This window comes from Loxodonta africana, chromosome 23 (assembly GCF_030014295.1).
Source record: "Loxodonta africana isolate mLoxAfr1 chromosome 23, mLoxAfr1.hap2, whole genome shotgun sequence".
Classification (NCBI taxonomy): domain Eukaryota; kingdom Metazoa; phylum Chordata; class Mammalia; order Proboscidea; family Elephantidae; genus Loxodonta; species Loxodonta africana.
The window spans coordinates 30630845-30650825 of NC_087364.1; positions in this window are offsets into that span (position 1 = coordinate 30630845).

The window sequence follows — 19981 nt, forward strand, 5'->3', positions numbered from 1 at the left end:
CATTGTTAGGAATATACCCACACTGCTGAAAGCAGAGACAGGAGCAGGCATATGCACAGCAGTATTCATAGCAGCATTATTCACAGTAGTCAAAAAGTGGAAAAAATATTATCAACAGATAAACTGATACACAAATGTGGTACATACATACAACGGAATATTACTCAGCCAGAAAGAGAAATGAAATCTTGATACATGCTATGACATTGATGGAGCTTGAAGATATTATGCTGAGTGAAATAAATCAGTCACAAAAGGGCAAATATTGTAAGATTTTACTTATATAGAAAGACAAGAGGGGAGGCGGGGCCAAGATGGAGGAAGAGACAGACGCTTCCGGCAAGCCCTCTTACAACAAAGACCAAAAAATACCAGTGAAGTGAGTATATTTATGACTAGCTAGGAGCCCTGAACATCAAAGGCAAGGTTAGGAGACAAACTGAAGGGCAGAGGGAGGAACAGACGGTTCATAAGCAGAGAGGAGTTACTGGACCTGAATGGCCAGGAGCCCTCAGGCACCATTCCCAGGAGCAGCTGAGGCAGGCTGATACTAGTGTTTGGCCTCAGTTGCCTCAGCGAGAAACAGCCAGCCACACAACCTCCTCATAATTCTGGAACCTGAGAAGAACGGCGCTCTAAGCAAAGCAAAGTACTTCCGTGTATTTTACTGCACCCCCGCCCCAAGCCGGCTTCAACGGCTGTTGTTTTCCCTGGCCTGAGACAGGCTCTGTTGAGCGCCTACAACCATCCTCCAGGCCCTTGAGAAGGAATAAATTTGCAATTGGGGGAAAAGAATATTCACCAGCTCCACTAACCAGGGGAGCTCAGGACAGAAACTGCTACTGTACAGGAATAAACGGTCTGTGGTCTTTGAGTAACTTTCCTCTCTGCATGGACATGTGTGGGCCTATTTCAGGAGTACAGACCCTTGTTGGCAGACTCCAACAGTTTCAGCTGTGCGGTGAAGAGATGGGTGCTTGATGTTTGACACCACTTTGCCTATTAAACAGGGTCTTCACCTACCCACATCTGAGGCCTAAGGACTGGTGGCTCCACTCAGGTCACCCAGCCAACTGCGACAGGGGTCCAAGGACACCTGCTACCTCCCAGTCCTTACAACCAAAAACATTGGGTACCCTTAGTCTGTCTGTGGAACCCAGCCACCTGTATGTTCTAGGGAACAGGAACACACTTTCCTCAGAGACACTTGGGGGGTGATTCTCAGCCCCCTGACTTGTTCAGAGCGTGAACCCTGCTGCAACCAGATACCGGTACCTACACCAATCACCCCTGCCCCTCTAAGACTGTAGGACAGAGCCTATACCACAGCTACCGGACACCTGAGCTGAATTCATACAAGAAAAGTGAATGGACTCCTAGACTGATACACCTGATAATAGCTCTAGACGTCAGAGCTCCAATGGTGAAAATAATCAAGCTAGCTCACTCAAGCAACATATCAAAACAAAACAAAGCAAGAAGATATGATACAGTAAGCAAACATAAAATAAACTAATACAATAACTTATAGATGGCTCAGATACAATAGTCAATATCAAGTCACATAAAGAAACAGACCATCATCACCTCAACAAGCTCTCAAAACAAAGAATCCAGGGATCTTCTAGATGAAAGTGCCTTCCTAGAATTACCGGAGGCAGAATACAAAAGATTAATATAGAGAACCCTTCAAGGCATCAGGAAGGAAATCAGGCAATACACAGAACAAGCCATGGAACACACAGATAAAGCAGTTGTAGAAATTTAAAAGGTTATTCAGGAACATAATAAAAAATTTAATAAGCTGGAAAAATCCATAGAGAGACAACAGTCGGAAATTCAGAAGATTAACAGTAAAATTACAGAGTTAGACAACTCGATAGAAAGTCAGAGGAGCAGATCTGAGCAAATGGAAGGCAGAATTTGTGAACTTGAAAATAAAGCACTTGGCACCAACATATATGAAGAAAAAAAGAAAATAAAAAAATGAAGAAACCTTAAGAATCATGTGGGACTCTATCAAGAGAAATAACCTATGAGTGATTGGAGTACCAGAACAAGGAGGGATAAGAGAAAACGGTTGAAGATTTGTTGGCAGAAAACTTCCCTGATATCGTGAAAGATGAGAGGATATCTACCCAAGATGCTCATGGAATTCCACATAGGGTATATTTTAAAAGAAAGTCACCAAGACATATTATAATCAAACTTGCCAAAACCAAAGATAAAGAGAGGATTTTAAGAGCAGCTAGGGATAAACGAAGAGTCACCTACAAAGGAGAGTCAGTAAGAATAAGCTCGGACTACTTGGCAAAAACCATGCAGGCAATAAGGCAATGGGATGACTTTTATAAAAAATTGAAGGAAAAAAATTCCCAGCCAAGAATTATACATTCAGCAAAACTGTCTCTCAAATTTGAAAGTGAAATTAAAACTTTTCCAGATAAACAGAAGTTTAGGGAATTCATAAAAACCAAACCAAACCGACAAGAAATACTGAAGGGAGTTCTTTGGTTAGAAAATCAATAATATCAGGTATCAACCCAAGATTAGAACACTGGGCAGAGCAACAAGAACTCAACCCAGACAGTGAACTCACAAAAATAAATCAAGATAAAAAACGAAAAACGCTCAAAACAGGGAAACAGTATGTAAAAGAAGAAAACATTAGAACAATAAAAAGAGATTAAGAAATGTAGTCATAGATCTTTCATATGGAGAGGAAGACAAGGCAATACAAAGAAATAAAAGTTAGCTTTATATTTTTTTTTTTAGAAAGATAGGGGTAAATAATAGGGTAACCACAAAGAAGACAAACTAACCTACACATCAAAATAAAATACAAGAAAAAAATAGAGGCTCAGCAGAAACAAAATCAACAACAATGAATGTGAGGAAAAGACAATATATAAAAATAATCTACTCAGCATAAAAAAGTTAAGTGCAAAAAAGAAATTGTCAATAACACACACAAAAAGACAACAAAATGATAGTACTAACTACCCATAATTACACTGAATGTAAATGGAGTAAACGCACCAATAAAGAGATTTGAGAGTGGCAGAATGGATAAAAAAACAGGGTCCGTCTATATGCTGCCTACAAGAGACACACCTTAGACTTAGAGACACAAACAAACTAAAACTAAAGCATGGAAAAAAAGTATATCAAGCAAATGACAATTAAAAAACAGCAGGAGTGGCAATATTAATTTCTGACAAAATAGACTTTAAAGTTAAATCCATCATAAAGGATAAGGATGAACACTATATAATGATTAAAGGGACCATATACCTGGAGGATATATCCGTATTAAATATTTATGCACCCAATGACAGGGATGCAAGATACATAAAACAAACTCTATCAGCATTGAAAAGCGAGATAGTCAGCTTCACAATAATAGTAGGAGACTTCAACACACCACTTTTGGTGAAGGACAGGACAACTAGAAAGAAGCTCAATAAAGGCAAGAAAGATCTAAATGCCACAATCAACCAACTTGACCTCATAGGCATATACAGAACACTCCACCCAACAGCAGCCAAGTATGCATTGTTTTCGAATGCACATGGATCTTTCTCTAGAAGAGACCACATATTAGGTCATAAAGGAAGCCTTACCAGAATCCAAAACATTGAAATATTACAAAGCATCTTCTCTGACCATGAGACCATAAAAGTAGAAATTAAGCAGGGAAAAGAAATCAAACACTTGGAAACTGAACAATACTCTGCTCAGAAAAGACTGGATTATAGAAGACATTAAGGATGGAATAAAGAAATTCATAGAATCCAATTACGATGAAAACACTTCCTATCAGAACATTTGGGACACAACTAAAGCAGTGCTCAGAGGTCAATTTATATCAATAAACGCACACATACAGAAAAAAAAAGGGGGGGGGCCAAAATCAAAGAATTATCCCTGCAACTTGAACAAATACAAAGAAAGCAACAAAAGAGACCTTCAGGCACCAGAAGAAAGCACATAATAAAAATTAGAACAGAACTAAATGAAATATAAAACAAAAAAAACAATTGAAAGAATTAACAAGACCAAAAGAAGGTTCTTTGAAAAAGTTAACAAAATTGATAAACCGTTGGCCAAACTGACAAAAGAAAAACAGGAAAGGAAGCAAATAACCCAAATAAGAAATGAGATCGGCGATATTACAACAGATCCAACTGAAATTAAAAGAATCCTATCAGATTACTATGAAAAATTGTACTCTAACAAATTTGAAAACCTAGAAAAATTGGATTAATTCCTAGAAACACACTACCTACCTAAAATAACACAAACAGAGGTAGAACAACTAAATAGATCCAAAACAAAATAAGAGATTGAAAAGATAAAAAACTCCCAATAAAAAAAAAAGCACTGGCCTGGATGGCTTCACTGCAGAGTTCTACCAAACTTTCAGAGGAGAGTTAATAGCACTACTACTAAAGATATTTCAGAGCATAGAAAAGGATGGGATACTACCAAACTCATTCTATGAAACCAGCATATCCCTGATACCAAAACCAGGTAAAGACACCAAAAAGAAAGAAAATTACAGATCTATATCCCTCACGATCTTAGATGCAAAAATCCTCAACAAAATTCTAGCCAATAGAATTCAACAACATATCAAAAAATAATTCCCCATGACCAAGTGGGATTCATACCAGGTATGCAGGGATGGTTCAACATCAGAAAAACAATTCATGTAATCCATCACATAAATAAAACAAAAGACAAGAATCACATGATTTTATCAATTGATGCAGAAAAGGCGTTTGACAAAATTCAACACCCATTCATGATAAAAACTCTCAGCAAAATAGGAATAAAAGGAAAATTCCTCAACATAACAAAGAGTATTTTTACAAAGCCAACAGCCAACATCATTCTAAATGGAGAGAGCCTGAAAGCATTCACCTTGAGGTCGGGAACCAGAAGAGGATGCCCTTTACCACCGCTCTTATTCAACATTGTGCTGGAGGTCCTAGTCAGTCCAATTAGGCTAGATAAAGAAATAAAGGGCATCCAAATTGGTAAGGAAGAAGTAAAAGTATCGCTATTTGCAGATTACATGATCTTATTATACACAGAAAACCATAAGGAATCCTCAAGAAAGCTTATGAAACTAATAGAAGAGTTCAGCAAAGTATCAGGATACAAGATAAACATACAAAAGTCAGTTGGATTCCTCTACACCAACAAAAAGAACATCGAAGAGGAAGTCACCAAATCAATATCATTTACAGTAGCCCTCAAGAAGATAAAATACTTAGGAATAAATCTTATCAGAGTTGTAAAAGTCTTATACAAAGAAAACAAAAAAACACTTCTGCAAGATACCAAAAGAGACCTACATAAGTGGAAAAACATACCTTGCTCATGGATAGGAAGACTTAATATTGTAAAAAATGTCTATTCTACCCAAAGCGATCTATAGATACAATGCAATCCTGATCCAAAATTCCAACGACATTTTTTAATGATATGGAGAAACAAATCACCAACTTCACATGGAAGGGAAAGTGGCCCTGGATAAGTAAAGCATTACTGAAAAGGAAGAACAAAGTGGGCAGCCTATTCTACCTGATTTTAGGGCCTATTACACTGCTACAGTAGTCAAAACAGCCTGGCACTGGTACAACAGATACATAGACCAATGGAACAGAATTGAGAATCCAAACATATACCCATCCACATATGAGCAGCCGATATTTGACAATGGCCCAAAGTCAGTTATATGGGGAAAAGACAGTCTCTTTAACAAATGGTGCTGACAGAACTGGATACCTGTCTGCAAATAAATGAAACAAGACCCATACCTCACACCAGGCACAAAAACAAACTCAAAATGGAGCAAAGACCTAAATATAAAATGTAAAACAATAAAGATCATGGAAGAAAAAATAGGAACAATGTTAGCAGCCCTAATACATGGCATAAACAGTTTACAAAACATCACTAACAATGCAGAAGAAAAACTAGATAACTGGGAGCTCCTAAAAATCAAACACCTATGCTAATCCAAAGACTTCACCCAAACATTAAAAAGGTTATCTACAGACTGGGAAAATGTTTTTAGCTATGATATTTCCGATTAGCACTTGATCTCTAAAATCTATATGTTTACTGCAAAAAGTCAACTAGAAAAAGACAAATAACCCAGTTAAAAAATGGACAAAAGAAATGAAGAGACACTCCACTACAACAACAAAAACATGGAAGCAACCATGGTGCCCATCAATGGATAAATAGATAAATAAATTATGGTATAGTCACAAAATGGAGCACTACGCGTCGATAAAGAACAGTGAGGAATCTGTGAAACATTTCATAACATGGAGGAATCTAGAAGGCATTATGCTGAGTGAAATTAGTTAGTTGCAAAAGGTCAAATATTGTATAAGGCCACTACTATAAGAACTTAAGATAGTTTAAACAGAGAAGAAAGTATTCTTTGATGCTTACTAGAGGGGGAAGGGAAGGAGGGTGGGAGAGTGGTATTCACTAATTAGATAATAGATAAGAACTACTTTAGGTGACGATAAAGACAACACACAATACAGGAGAGGTCAGCACAACTGGACTAAACAAAAAGAAAAGAAGTTTCCTGAATCATCTGAATGCTCTGAAGGCCAGCATAGCAGGGCAGGGGTTTGGGGACCATGGTTTCAGGGAACATCTAAGTCAATTGGCATAATAAAATCTATTAAGAAAACATTCTGTATCCCACTTTGGAGAGCAGCATCTGGGGTCTTAAACGATAGTAAGCGGCCGTCTAAGATGCATCAATTGGTCTCAACCCGCCTGGACCAAAGGAGAATGAAGAACACCAAGGACATAAGGTAATTATGAGCCCAAGAGACAGAAAGGGCCACATAGACCAGAAACCACATCAGCCTGAGAGCAGAAGAACTAGATGGTGCCTGGCTACAACTGATGACTGCCCTGACAGGGAGCACAACAGAGAACTCCTGAGGGAGCAGGAAAGCAGTGCGATGCAGACCCCAAATTCTAGTAAAAAGACCAGACTTAATGGCCTGACTGAGACTTGAAGGACCCTAATGGTCACGGCCCCCAGACCTCCTAATAGCCCAGGACAGGAACAATTCCCAAAGCCAACTCTTCAGACAGGGATTGGACTGGACAATGAGATAGAAAAAGATGCTGGTGAAGAATGAGCTTCTTGGGTCAAGTAGACACTTGAGACTATGTTGGCATCTCCTATCTGGAGGGGAGATGAGAGGGCACACAAAAAGAGAGAGTGGAGGAAAGGAACAGACTGTCTCATTAGGGGGAGAGCAATTAGGATTATATAGGAAGGTGTATATAAATTTTTATATGAGAGACTGACTTGATTTGTAAACTTTTTCTTAAAGCACGTAAAAATTAAGAAAAAAGTCAAGAACAGGCAAATGTATAGAGACCAAAGTTTATTAGTGATTAACAGGGGCGGGAGGAGGGGGAATTATTGCTTATGGAGTACTGAGTTTTGGTTTATGGTGACAGAAAAAGCTGATTATTAAGGGTGAGGGTTGCATAGCTGATTAATTGATGTCAATAAGTTGTACACCTGTAAAAAGTTGAATTGCCAAATGTGAGATACACATATTTACAACAACAACAACAAAAAGAAAAGCTGCTGAGGCTGCTTATGTACAGCCAAACACACCATGGAATTTGGATTATTGGATTGGAGGTTTATTGGATCATGGTTCCACGGGACAATCCAGTTAAATGATCTAATACTATTTAGTGCTTCTGTTCTACCTCCTAGTTTGATGTATAGTGCCTGGGGTCTTAAAAGCTAGCAAAGGACCATCTGAGGTAACAATTGGTCTTTATTCACCTGGAGCCACAGAGTAAAAAGAGTCAGGAATAGGAGAAGGAAATGGACTGTGTGGCTATGCACTGCCCCCATTGCCATGAGACCAGAAATGGATGGTCCCTGTTACCATTACTGAACATTTTGATCAAAGATTTTATAGAAAAATTCTGATGAAAGGGGGGGAAGTGCAGAACAGAATTTCAAATTCTCATGAAATTCAGACTTTCTGTAGCCATTGAGGCTGGATGAACCCTTCAAACTTAAGGTTTAAAGATTAAACTTTAAACCACAACTATTCCTGAAAAAAAAAAAATTCCTGAAGTCTTCTTAAATTTTTTTTTTCTTAAAAACAAACAGCAGTTTAGCTTAACTAGTAAAGAAACGTCTGCCTTGAGCATTGTGCTCTTTTAAAAACTATCTATATGGGATAAAATTGACAACATTAACTCAAAAGTTTAGATAGGAAATTTAGGGAGGAACAATTTAGAAAAGGAGGGTGGGAAGGGCAGCACAACTTGAAGAATATAATTAATGTCACTGGATTGTACATTCAGAAATTGTTGACTTGGTGTATGTTCCTCCCTGTATGTTCTCAACAACAACAAATTAAAAAAAAAAAAAATAAATAAGCTAACAGTACTGCAAGTAGAAGTAACTCAAAAATTGTATTTGAAGATTTTCAGGACTTTCCTCCCAAAAGCTGACAGATCCAGGAAGGAAAAAAAGCTGAGATATCAGATATATGAATGATACAAATAATAACCTTGAGTTATTGGATATTGTTCTAGGCTTATTTCTCTACAAAAGCAAAACAAGTGAACCGTGTATATAAATATACATAGAAAGAGATTTACTTGAAGGAAGTGGCTCACACAGTTATGCGGATGGCAAGTCCCAAATCCATGGGTCAGGCAGCAGCAGGCTGAATGCTTCTTCTGATTTACATAGTTCATCTCTAATTCATGTGGTTGCATGGGCTGAAGAGTCCAAAATTTGCAGGTCAGGGGGCAGGATGATGGCTCACAGGGTTGCGGGAGTCAATAAATTCAAAATCTGCAGGCCAGGGGCTGGCTGAGGGCTTCTCCAAGAACCGGAGGTCAGACCATGAGACAAGTGCAGAATTAAGAGAGAGCGAGCTTTGTCAGAACATCCATATATATTAAATGCAGGCCACACCCCCAAGGAAAATCCCCTTCCAACTGATTGGCTGCTCAATCAGATCACAAAATGGAGGATGATTACATGCTAGGAGAAAACAGATATTTGCATATATATATATATATATATATATATGAACACATATATACATATAACAAAACAAAGAAGAAATAATCTTAACAATTACACTTGTTTCTACAACTGGTCACGTGGTCATAGCTAGTATGCAGAAATACCTTCCTCCATTGCCGATCTCATATTGCTTTTGCCCTCAGCAAGCACCTCAGCTGGTCGTGGTTCTTTGGTGAGGTGGCCCAAACCTTCATTCCTGAAGGTTCTGGGCCATTAGCAGTCATGTTGGAATTGGGTTGCTGTAGTTTTCCATTGATTTTAATCACAGGGCATAGTAGTACTAAGCGACATCCTAAGCAATTGCCTGTATTCCAGACATACCTCTTCTTTACCTCCATTATGTAATATCAATTCGATTTCCCCTTGTTAATCAGGATCAATCACAGCAGCCAATACAGGAACTCCCTTAATTGCCTGCTGATCCAGAGGCATAAGAGTCCAATGGTTGGCTGGAATTCTTAACTTCCAGCTCAATGGCATCGGTGTTGTACCTCTTGATGGAAGCATTCCTCCCTTTGGAACTAAGACCTCTAGACCAGCAGAGCATAGAGTAGCGGGGGCGGGAGGCAAAAATTTTGTGAGTAGGTCACTAGGGGTAATTGTGTATGGCGCCACTCCCATTTCCACCCCTTGATTCCTGGACCCATGAATTCTGGCTATGGGAGAAACAGCACCATATATTGGGTGCTGCTTTAGAGCAGATACAGCCTCCCTGAGAACACTGCCCCAACCCTACAAAGTATTGTCACATACCTGGTGGTGTAATAGTGTCTTTAGAAAGCCATTCCATTCTTCTATCAACTCAGCTATTAGGATGATGGGGAACACTGTAAGACCAGTGAATTCCACAAGCATGGGCCCATTACTGCACTTCATTTGCGGTGAAGTGAGTCCCTTGATCTGAGGCATTGCTGTGTGGAATACCATGATGATGGATTAGGCATTCTGTGAGTCAACAGATGGCAGTTTCAGCAGAAGCACTGGGTACAAGGAAGGCAAACCTGTATACACAGCAAGTGTGTCTGTTCCATCAAGAACAAAATGCTGCCCTTTCCACTGGGAAGGGGTCCAGTGTAATCAACCTGCCAGCAGGTTGCTGATTGATCACCCCTACGAATGGTGCCATATAGGCAACTCGGTGTTGGTCTCTGCTGCTGGCAGATTGGGCACTCAGCAGTGGCTGCATCCAAGTTGGTGTTGGTGAGCGGAAGACCATGTTGCTGAGCCCATGCATAACCTCCATCCCTGCACCATGCCCGCTCTGTTCATGAACCCATTGGGCAAAGACAGGAGTGACCGAGGAAAGAGGATGATAGCTACACACAGAATGCGACATCCTATCCATTTGATTGTTGAAATCCTCATCTGCCGTGGCCACCCTTCAGTGAGCATTCACATGAGACTCAAATATCTTCACTTCTTTGGTCCACTCGAAGAGGTCTATCCACATACCTCCTTGTCACCAATTTTCCTATCATGTTCCTTCCAAGTCCCTGACTATCCAGCCAAATCATTGGCCACAGCCCATGCATCAGTACATAATCGCACATCTGGCCATTTCTCCTTCCAGGCAAAATGAACAACCAGGTGCGCTGCTTCAAGCTGTGCTCCCTGAGAGAATTTCCCTTCACCACTGTTCTTCAGGCAGGTACCAGAAAGGAGCTGCAGTGTTGCTCTGTCTGTATTCGAGTGGTGACTGCATTTTGTGCAGAACCATCTGTAAACTGGCATGAATTTTCTCTTCCTCAGTCAACTGATCATAAGGAACTTCTTATGAGGCCATAGGTACACGCTGGGAGAGGGAAGGCAATGTGACAGGAGTGGAGACGATTGGCATTTGGGCCACCTTTCAGGGATTCTATGTGGGGGCTCTGCCAGTTGCTGAGTATGCCTATTCCGATTATGCATTCTGGAACTGAGGACACCACTACAGGATGGGCTCAGGGGTCCACTGTGAGATAGACCTGAGCTAAGACTCCATTAATAATCTGACTTGCACACGGTCCTACTCTGACTTTGAGTCTCCTGGAGTTAGTGTTAGCTCGGAGTCAGTATCCAGTAATCCCTGAAAAGTCTGATTATTTCCTTTTCCTCAACAAACAGTCACTCTTGTATAAGGCCGTGGATCCCTTTGGGGAGTGCTGGGAGAAAGTTTAACAGTATAAAATTTTGGCAGTATCGTCAGGTTTTTCCCCAAAAGAATCCTGCTTTGCTCCCATTCATTCAAGAGATTGTGGGTCTCTGAACTGGATGAATTCTGGGAATTGATTGAGAGGCCTTGTCTGTCTATTCTGGTGATTCAAGCTAGACTGCCATTCATTTGACCTTAAATTCTGCTTGTAAAGGAAAAGTAAATATTTAGTAATTTTCCCACCTATTTCACTCTAGGGACACAATGACTAAGTAACCTATACCATAAAAGTCCATACAAGTCAGACTATTTTGATTACTGCTTTGACTCTGCTGTCCATTATGGTAACCACACCCACCCAGTCTTTGGTGATCAAGTGCCACCATTTGGCCCCTGCCACCCTGGGGTTCTATTAGCCCCATTGTAGTTAGTTGTCTTAATTCTCTTAGGGCATTTCCCATTGTCTAATCTGACTTACATAAAACAGCAATCACAGAAGTTTTCATGGACCCTGAGGCTCCCTTCTCAAATTTGTTCCTCACAGTTGAGGTGAAAGGTATGTCCTCTGGGCTCTCCTTGGGTGGATCTGTGCGCTCAACCTGATAAATCCATTCTAACATGCCAATTTCCCTGAGCCTTTGGGCACCTTCTTCTACAGTGTACTAAGGCAGTTCTGGCATTTCAATTTAAAATTGTGTAGGCCACCTCTCTTCTGTGCTTCAGTGAACCAACCATGTAAACCACTAGACCCTTTTCTAACCTCTCAAGCTGAAACATTGAAAGAAGAGTCTGTGATTAGTGAACCCATATTGATAAACTCAGACTAATGCAACTTTACGTTCCTTGCACCATTATATCCCACCCTTAATATCCATTCCCACACATATTACCCAGGTTTCTGTTTGTACATATTAGAAAAGTCAAGCAGTTCTTTTGGAGTTTAGCATACTTTGTTGTGGGTAACACTTTGTGCTTTGCCTCTCGGGGCTTGCTGGGACTTAAGTCTAGTTACAGGGCTAGAAGCAAAAATGGGTGGTAGGGTGAGTCCTGGGGACATTCAGCAATGTCTTGCAAGGCATTTGCCTCTGGTGACACCTCAGGTGCTGCCTCAGGAAATGCCTCAGACAAGGACTCCTCAGAGCACCTAGGTTAACATGATCAGATGCGAGTGGAAGTGTTGATGTTACTGGCAAGGATGATTTAGCAAATAAATCCAGCATCATCTCTTCAGATGGGTGCAGAAGGGCTGGTTCAACTGCCAGGGGCAATTCAACAGAATTTAGAGGCTCAGTGTTTTCTGCTTCATCCATATCTGCTCATATGTCTCCATTCCAAGTTTTAGGGTCCCATTTCTTCCCAATCAATGCCCTCACTTTAACTTCAGACGTCATTCGAGCTTGGGAATTCAGTTAGTGTTGTAATGCACCCCACTCTTAGGATAAGACTGTGGATTTGGTTTTTGGTGCTATCAGCCCTGTTACTACAAGAAGTAAGGCTTTTTTTCAGGGCACCAGTGGCAACTTTCAGGTCTTTTCTGTGGTGCTTGAGCTGTGACTCTGAAGCTGTGAGCTCATCCCTTTCTTTTACCACTTCATCTTGTGAAAATAGGACAGACTGCTAGCTTCCTTATACTTCTCAGTCTGACAAAATTGTTGAAAAGTATCAAACATACAATCACTTGTCTCTCACAAATATTTGATCCAATGGTGGTGATATTTTGTGTATTTCTACTGCCACTTTACACCATGGATTAGCAATACCCTCTTTACTACTGGAAACAGAGTCATCAGTGCCTTAAAGACTAGCCAGACTTGAGAACCAATTTAGAAAATTCATCCTTAAGATTTTGTTCCTCTAGAACCATTCTCAGTACCAACTGTTTTAGGCTGGGTTTTCTAGAGGAGCAAAATCAGCATATATATAACATATATAGAGAGATTTACCTCAAAGACATGGTTCACATAATTGTGGGAGCTGGCATATCCATGGTCCCATATCCATGGTGAAGGTGGAGAATGAATGATTCTTCTGATTCACTTGGTTGCAGTAGTCTCTAAACCCCAAATCTGCAGGTCAGGTGGCAGATGGAGAATGATTATGTAGCATCTGCCAAACAACTGAGAATCATGCCCTAGCCAAGTTGACACATAACAGTAATTATTGCAGATATGTATATTGCAATAAATTTTTTTCTAGTGCACATGTGGCACTTCCAAAAAACAGACTGTGTATTAGACCATTAAGGAATCCTCAATAAATTCCAAAAAAAAATCAATATTCTATTACCCCTAATATCTGAATATAATATAGTAAAAATAAAAATAGCAGGAGGATAACTTTCAAAGTGTCATCTGTTTAGAAATTAAAATTACTAAATAACTCTTGATAGGAAGAGTCAACACTGTGAAAATCTTAATACTACCCAAAGCTATCTACAGATATAAGGCAATTACAATCTAAATTCCAACAGCATTCTTTAATGAGATCAAAAAAGTTTATGTGGAAAGGAAAGAAGCCTCAGATAAGTAAAGCATTATTGAAGAAGAGGATGCCTCACACTACCTGATCTTGGAACCTACTATACAGCCACGGTAGTCAAAACAGCCTGGTCCTGGTATAATGACAGACACATATTAATGAAACAGAATTGACAATCCAGACTTAAATCCATCCACCGATGGACAGCTGGTCTTTGACAGAGGGCCAAAGCCCATTAGATTGGGAAGAGGTTCTTCAACAGATGGTACTGGAATAACGGGATATCTATCTGTAGAATCATGAAACAGGACCCATACTTCACACCATACACAAAAACTAACTAAAAATGGATCAAAAATCTAAATATAAAACCCAAAACTATGACGATCATGGAGGAAAAAATAGGGAAAACACTAGGAGCCCTAATATATGGCATAAATAGAATACCAAACCTAACTAAAAATGAATACTCAGTAGAAGATGAACTACATAAATGCAGCCTCCTAGAAATTAAACACTTATGCTCAACAAAGGACTTCTCTAAAAGAGTAAAAAAAGAACAAAAAAAATTTGCTATGACGTATCCAACAAGGGTCTAATCTCTAAAATTTATAGAAGACTTCTACACCTCAATAATAAAAAGACAAAAATATCAATTAAAAACTGCACAAAGGGGCAGGGCCAAGATGGCAGAGTAGTCAGATGCTTCTAGTGGTCGCTCTGACTACAAAGACCTGAAAAAACAAATGAATTGATTATACTGGACAATCTAGGAGCTCTGAACATCAAAGGCAAAGTTGAGGAATCAGACTGAGTGGCAGAGGTAGGGAGAGATGCTTCAGAAACAGCAAGGATTTGCCAGACCAGACCCAGCAGGAACCAGTACCCTGCAGGCCGAATCAGCTAGCCTGTGCCATGAGGCAAGCAGTGGACTTCAGGACACGTCACGAGAGACTGAGCATCAGAGAGTCTACTCAAGCCTCCAGAACCCATGAAAAGTGGCACTCAATTGGCAAAGATAAGTACATGCATCTAACCTACCAGGTAGGTCAAAAAGCACCCCATATGGAAAGAACCTCTCTCCCATTTACCTGCTTCCTCCCCACTCGCGCTGGGTCCTGGGCCGCCTTCAGTGACTGGTGCTTCCTCTTGGCAGGAAGTAGGACCCATCAGGAGTCCTGAGCCATTCTCTTGGCCTTAGAGAGGGAACAAATTAACAAACAGGAAAAATAATCTGCCAGCTCCCCTAAGCCAGGAACTCAGGGCAGGCAAAGACCCTATGCCTAAGCACAGGCATAAGGGGTCCAAGGACTTTGCATGCCTTTCACCCCTGCGTAGACCTGTGTAGGCCCATTTCCACAGTGTAGGCCCTCATTAGCGCAGTACAACAGGGTATATACCTGAAGCTTAATTTCACTGTATCAGCTATATGGTGGAGTGGCAGATTCATGACATTTGACACCAGTCTTCCCATTAAGCAGTGTCCTCACCTACCCACATCAGAGGCCTTAGGACTGGTGGCTCCACCAACAATACCTAGCAACCTGGAAAGGGGTCCAAGAATAAGTAGTGCCTCCCAATCCTTATAGCCAACAGCATTGGGTGCCCAAATTCTGGCAGCAACTCACCCACCTGTGCAGTCTAGGGAACAAAAACATGCTTTTCTCCAAAACACTCAGGGGCAGCCGTCAGCCCCCCCTACCTTGTTCAGCATATGATCGCCTACTGCAGCCAGATACCTGTGCCTACTCCAATGACTCCTACCCATCTAGAACTATAGGTGAGAGCCTGTACCACATACTCAGTGACCGACGAGCTGGACACCTGAGCTGAATCCATACAAGAAAAGTAAACAGACTCCTAAGCTCACATACCTAGGAACAGCTCTAACCACCTGGCAACAAGATGTTAGAGCTTCAAAGGTGCCAGTAATCAAACTAGCTCACAAAAGCAGCCTATTTGGGCATAAGAAAACAAAACAAGAAGCTAGGACACAATAAGCAAACATAAAATAAATTAATATAATAATTTATTCATGGCTCAGAGACAACTGTCAATATGAAATAACATAAAAAGCAGATCATGATGGCTTCAGAAAGTAACCAAAACACAGACTCAAGAACTCTTCCAGAAGAAGAGAACTTCTTAGAATTACCAGAGGTAGAATACGAAAGATTAACATACAGAACTCTTCAAGAGATCAGGAAAGAGATCTGGCAAAATGCAGAACAAGCCAAGGAACACACAGACAAAGCAACAGAGGAACTTAAGAAGACTATAGAAGAGCACAGTGACAAAAGTAACATGCTGCAAGAATACATACAGAGACAGAAACAGATATTTAGAAGATTAACATTAAAATTTTAGATTAGACAACTCAATAGAAAGTCATGGGAGCTGAATGAGACAATGGAAGTCAGAATTAGTGAGACTGAAGATAAAGCCCTTGACGGTAACATATATGAGGAAAGATCAGATAAAAGAATTAAAAAAAAATGAAGAAACCCCAAGAATTATATGGGACTCTATCAAGAGGGATAACCTACTAGTGATTGGAGCACCAGAACAGAGGGGGATAACAGAAAATACAGAGAAAATTGTTGGAGATTTGTTAGCACAAAACTTCTCTGATATCATAAAAGATGAGAAGATAGCTATCCAAGACACTCATCAAACCCCACACAAGGTAGATCCTGAAAGAAAGTCACCACGACATATTATAATCAAACTTGCCAAAATCATAGATCAAGAGAGAATTTCAAGAGCAGCTAGGGATAAATGAAAAGGAAAGTCAATAAGATTAAGCTCAGACTACTCATCAGAAACCACGCAGGCAAGAAGGCAATGGGATGACATATATAAAGCCTTGAAGGAAAAAAAACTGCCAGCCAGGAATTATATATCCAGCAAAACTGTCTCTCAAACATGAAGGTGAAATTAGGGCATTTCCAGATAAGCAGAGGTTAAGGGAATTTGTAAAAACCAAACGAAAATTACAAGAAATACTAAAGGGAGTTCTCTGGTTAGAAAATCACTAACATCAGACAACAACTGAACACTAGAACACAGGGCAGAGCAACAAAATATCAACCAAGTTAGGGAAGTCATAATAAGAAATCAAAGCTGAAACACTGAAAATAGAGGTGTCAATATGTAAAAGATGACAACATTAAAACAAAAAAAGAGGGACAAAAAATGTAATCATACATCCTTCATATGCAGAGGAAATCAATACGGTATAAAGAAATAAAAGATTGGTTCAAATGTAGAAAAATAGGGGTAAACATTAACATAACCAAAAAGGAAACCAAAAATGCCACACATTAAAATAAAAAATACGAAAACTCAGCAAATACAAAATCAACAACAATGAAAAAGATGAAAAGAAAATACATAAAGAATAACGACTCAGCACAGAAAATTAAGTGGAACAAAGACAGTGTCAATAAAACACACAAAAAAGACATCAAAATGACAGCACTAAACTTATTAAAAAAAAAAAAAACTTATACCTACCGGTAATTATGCTGAATATAAATGGACTAAATGTACCAATAAAAGACAGAGAGTGGCAGAATCGATAAAAAAAATATGATCTGTCTATATGCTGCCAAGAGACATACCTTAGATTTAAAGACACAAACTAAAACTGAAAGGATGGAAGAAAATGTATCAAGCAAACAACAATCAAAAAAGGTCAGGAGTGGGAATATTAATCTCTGACAAAATAGATTTTAAAGTACAATCCAAAACAAAGGATAAGGAAGGACACTGTATAATGATTAAAGGTCAATATACCAGGAGGACATAACCATAATAAATATTTACCCACCCAACGACAGGACTCCAAAATACATAAAACAAACTCTAACAGCATTGAAAAGAGATATAGACAGGCCCATAATAATAGCAGGAGAATTCAACACACCAGTTTAGGTGAAGGACAAATCATCTAGACAGAAGCTCAATAAAGACACAGAAGATCTAAATGCCACAATCAACTAAATTGATCCCATGGACATATACCAAACACTCCACCCAACAGCAGCCAAGTATAGTTTCTTTTCCAATGCACATGGAACATTCTCCAGATTAGATCAGAAATTAGGCCATAAAAGAAACTGAACAGAATCCAAAGAGAAGAGTTAACACCACTACTACTAAAGGTATTTCAGAGCATAGAAAAGGATGGAATACTCCCAAACTCACTCTATGAAGCCAGGGTAACCCTGATACCAAAACCAGGTAAAGACACTATTAAAATAGAAAATTACAGAACATAGACACAAAAGTCCTCAAAAAAATTCTAGCCAATATAATTCAATAACATATCAAAAAAAAATTCACCATGACCAAGTGGGGTTCATACCAGGTATGCATGAATGGTTCAAAATTAGAAAAACAATCAATGTAAACCATCACATAAATAAAACAAATTATAAGAACCACAAGATCTTATCAATTGATTCAGAAAAGGCATTCGACAATGTCCAACACCCATTCACGGTAAAAAAAAACTCCCAGCAAAATGGAAATATAAGGGAAATTTCTCAATGTAATAAAGGGCATTTATACAAAGCCAACAGCTAACATCATCCTAAATGGAGAGAGACTGAAAGCATTCCCCTTGAGCACTGGAACCAGACAAGGATGCCCTTTAACACCACTCTTATTCAACATTGTGCTGAAGGTCCTAGCCAGAGCAATTGGGCTAGAAAAAGAAATAAAAGGCATTTGAAGTGGTAAGGAAGAAATAAAATTATCTCTATTTGTAGATTTTACAATCTTATATGCAGAAAAACCCCCAAAGAATCCATGAAAAATCTACTGGAACTAATAGAAGATTTTAGCCAATTATCAGGATACAAGATAAACATACAAAATCAGTTGGATTCCTCCAAACTCACAAAGAGAACTTCAAAGAGGAAAACACCAAATCAATACCATTTACAACAGCCCCCAAGAACATAAAATACTTAGAAATAAATCTAGCCCCAGACATGAAAGACCTCTACAAAGGAAGCTACAAAACGTTACTGCAAGAAACCAAAAGAGACCTACAGAAGTGGAAAAACATACCTTGCTCATGAATAGGAAGACTCAACATTGTGAAAATACATACTCTACCCAAAGGGATCTACAGATACAATGCTATCCCGATCCAAATTCCAATGGCATTTTTTAATGAGATAGATAAACAAATCACCAACTTCATACGGAAAGAGTCCCTAGATAAATAAAGCACTACTAAAGAAGAAGAAAAAAGTAGGAGGCCTCACTTTACCTGATTTTAGAAACTATTATATTGCCATGGTAGTCAAAACAGCCTGGTACTTGTACAACAGCACATACATAGACCAATGGAACAGAATTGAGAATCCAGACGTAAATTCATTCACCTACGAGCAGCTGATATTTGACAAAGGTCCAAAGTCCACTAACTGGGGAAGAGACAGTCTCTTTAACAAATTGTGGTGGCATAACTGGATATCCATCTGCAAAAAAAAATGAAACAAGACCCATACCTCACACCATGCACAAAAACTGACTCAAAACGGATCGAAGACTGAAATATAAAATCTAAAATGATTAAGACCATGGAACAAAAAATAGGGACAACGCTAAAAGCCCTAATACATGGCATAAACAGAATACAAAACATTCATAACAATGCACAAACACCAGAAGAGAAACTAGACAACTGGGAGCTCCTAGAAATCAGACACTATGCTCATCCAAAGACTTCACCAAAAGAGTAAAGAGACAACCTACAGACTGGGAAAAAATTTTTGGCTATGACAACATCGGTCAGTGTCTAACCTCCAAAACCTACAAGATACTGTAACACCTCAACAACAAAGACAAATAACCCAATTAAGAAATGGGCGAAGGATATGAACAGGCACTTCACCAAAGGAGACATTCAGAGGGCTAACAGATACATGAGGAAATGCTCACAATCATTAGTCATTAGAAAAACGCAAATCAAAATACAATGAGATACCATCTCACTGCAACAAGGCTAGCATTAATCCAAAAAAAAAAACCACAAAAGAATAAATGTAGGAGAGATTGTGGAGAGACTAGAACACTTATACAATGCTGGTGGGGATGTATAATGGTACAACCGCTTTGGAAATCGATTTGGCACTTCTTTAAAAAGTACCATATGATCTAGCAATTCCACTCCTTGGAATATATCCTGGGAAATAAGAGCCCTCACACGAATAGATATATGCACACTCATA